Here is a 3,432-nt window from a genome sequence, read left to right on the forward strand (position 1 = left end):
TTTACCATCGTTTAGCGTCAAAACAGCCGAGAATAAATGAGTTAATTTGGTGCTTAGCAAAAGGAACAGATGCTATCGGTCCTCGATTTCTGTTCGAAGCGAAGTGTATGAAGACAAATGTTTTGCAAATTAATTAAAGATGCGTCGAATGATTGAGTATGTTCTACGATACTCCCAAATCTACATTCCACGTGAAACCGAAATCTTATTTCAGATTCCTGGTAAATAAATCGAAACAAAAATTCACGAATATTTATGCAAACGATGTGATGTTCTGTAGACGGCATTCAGTCAAGTTTTAATTATCCGACCAATAAACTAGTTTGAGGTTTTGATCATGAGGCTTCGGGGCCAGAAACACATAAAAGGCGACGAACCCAACAACTAAGGCCATTTTGTACTCAGCGAAAACGGAATTCTCTGCACGCGATATTTCACGATCAGATCAATGTTTCGCATTCGCTTTCTAGAATATTTAACTATGTTACAATTTCCCAAAATTACCTCTACGGCAATGAACACGACGAAAATAGCCCCAAACATTTCGGGAAAATTATTATTCGCTTTTGGCGCGACACTATGATCTTTCGGGCAAATGTCGAAGGCTCATCACTATTGTTGTTTTGATAAATCCGTTTATTAGTACAAACCCATAAATGACCACACGATGTTGATTTATAGTATTTGTCCCCAGCGCCCGGATAGATTGACGTGCCTAGTCGCATACCTCAATTTATAACGCGGAGACACCAAAAATTTCAATCCGGGTTAAGGCGCCAGACTGATGGCACTGATCGCGTCTTCGTATTTAGCTGTCTCCTCTCATCCGCGAATATCTTCAGATCGTCTTCTTTCGATAGTTTCGATATTCCTTATAGAGATGGGGCGGCAGCATTTCGGCACTGGAAAATTCATCGCAAGCCGCCAGCGCTGACCGTATGCTAATTTTAGTATTAGGGGCCGATGATATTTAATCTCTTCTCAGTTCAGCCGGTGGTATTCGGTCGCGTCCTGGACTATCTTCGTAATTTGTTAGCATCACAAATCATGAGAACGCTACTGATGGATCCATTTGGATTGGCATTCCGATGACTTCCCGGATTTCGGTCCAAAGGTGGCACTCGCTGGATAGGTTTTTATTTTTAGAGGAAGGTGTGAAACGGTGAAGGTCATTAACATAGCTGAGGAATTCAAACGTAAATGGCAACGCGATTCGTCACCTGATGCAGCATTCCGAAATGGTTTCTCGATGGTGTGGAAAGAATGACATTTCGAATCGGAACTAGGAACGACCGCAGCGATAACCTTCCAGAAAGATTAAACAAGCCAGTTTTAACGACTTAGTCACTGTGAAATATTATTCAAATCGACTCATCTCACTCATCGCATTCCGATGCTTATTATCGAGGATACATTAACTGACCTAAAACAAAACCTATAAACAATAGTTTTTTCCGCTAATCAAATCAGCACTTCCGTCCCCAGGTTTGGTAGGGGATTAGGCAGAAAAACAAAGAGTGAAGAAGGTGTTGGCGCCAAGATTATTATCACCTCATCATATTTCAACTCACGCATTGATTGATTGATTGCGACGTTAATCCCACAGTGGGGGGAACTACCGGCTGTAGAATACCAGCCTTTCACCGGCTCAGATTAACATCTGTTTCCGAAGAAAATAAACTTTTAAATATTGTATCAATGCTCTTTCAACAGTTTTTTGGAAATATAAACTTCTAGTTGGCTAAACAATATTGACGCACATCGTTTACAAGCTGACACTTGTTTTATATTTAATTTGATTTATCATTTCATCGCGGATAGACTGAAACTTGAACAATGACTGAAAGCTTAGAATTTTTGACGTAGGACTACGTCTTTCATTTCTATACCGGGGTGTAAAATCAAAGTTTCGAAAACGAAAGCGTTACGCCGGAGACCGAGATTTTGAGCGTTAATAGCCCCTAAACAACTGAACGAAATTGTATGATAGACACTTCATTCGAAAGATTAAATGTCTACGCGTTCTATAGTTGTTACTTTTTGATCCAAAAACTTGTTTCAATAGTCTTAAAATTGCTTTCAAAACAGGCTATTGAAATCACCAATCGGTATATAAGCGAGCGCCGCTCGGAAATCCACTCAGTTCTAATTGAACAGCGATTGGAGCATGTTGTCGCTGTTGTGGTGAAGCTCTTCGTTTATCATGAAAGCGCGGATGAACGGTGTCACCAAGAGCCTGTTCGTGCACCTTAGGCCAGAAGAGAATCCATCAGGAGGAGAGTGATGCCACAAACGGTTCCCCGGGAAGATCTCGAAGCAGCCGCTACACACACACACACACACATACACGCACGGAATTCTTTCCGTTTGGATCGAGAAAGATCCGGAAAATAATCTGCCAGTTCCTCTGGGAATTTAAAATTACATTCATGTGAAAGAGTTTATTTTAATGTTTTCTATCCATGTAACACTGTGACCAAATACATTTGGTTTTGTGATTTTTCAATCAATCGCAATTAACAGGATAGCTTCTGAAGATTATTCTTCCCCAACTGTAGGATATTTCCGTATCCAATATTATATGCGCCCGCAATCGATTATTGCTCAGTCGCCGAAAGTTCCGAGCTCAGAGAGTTCATTCCCCTCTAGTTTGCCTTCCAAATTGCCATCGTAAACCACGCCTTCTCTCGATTCAATCACGCACAAAAAGCATACTTAAGCGATATTCTGGTGGTGAGACGCATTCATTTTTCGTGAGGACATCGACAAGACAACATCGTTGCTGAGGGTGCTGGACGGCGAAGGATCGAGATCTGCCCTGAAACGCAAGCAGTTTGTTTGAAACTGTGAGGGAGCACAGAGAAGCCGATCCTTCAGGAGAAGAGAAGGTGACCATCGAAGCAGCCGCTACACACACACATACACGCACGGAATTCTTTCCGTTTGGATGCCATTCAGCATCGAGAAAGATCCGGAAAATAATCGGCCAGTTCCTCTGGGAATTTAAAAATACATTCATGTGAAATAGTTTATTTGAATGTTTTCTATCCATGTAACACTGTGACCAAATATGTTTCAATCAAGTGATATTAACAGGTGGTTATCGAGTTAGCATAAACCACTGGTGGGCTTCCAGTATCGAGGAAAATGTGGAAATATCTAATCGTTGCTGGATAATAATCTGCCAGTTCCCCTTGGAATTGAAAATTACATTCAAGCGAAAGAGTTTATTTTAATGTTTTCTGTCCATAAAATATCCATATAATACATTTGGGTTTGTGATTTGTCAATCAAGTGCAGTTTAGCAGGAAATTTTCTGAAGATTATTCTTCAGAACAAGATTTTTCGTATCCTATATTGGATGCATAAAACCTTGTGCCTCCAACGTAACGCTCTCGTTTTCGAAGTCCCCCAAATATTCATTTATTCATT

Source organism: Toxorhynchites rutilus, chromosome 2 (genome assembly GCF_029784135.1).
Source record: "Toxorhynchites rutilus septentrionalis strain SRP chromosome 2, ASM2978413v1, whole genome shotgun sequence".
In the NCBI taxonomy this organism is placed as follows: domain Eukaryota; kingdom Metazoa; phylum Arthropoda; class Insecta; order Diptera; family Culicidae; genus Toxorhynchites; species Toxorhynchites rutilus.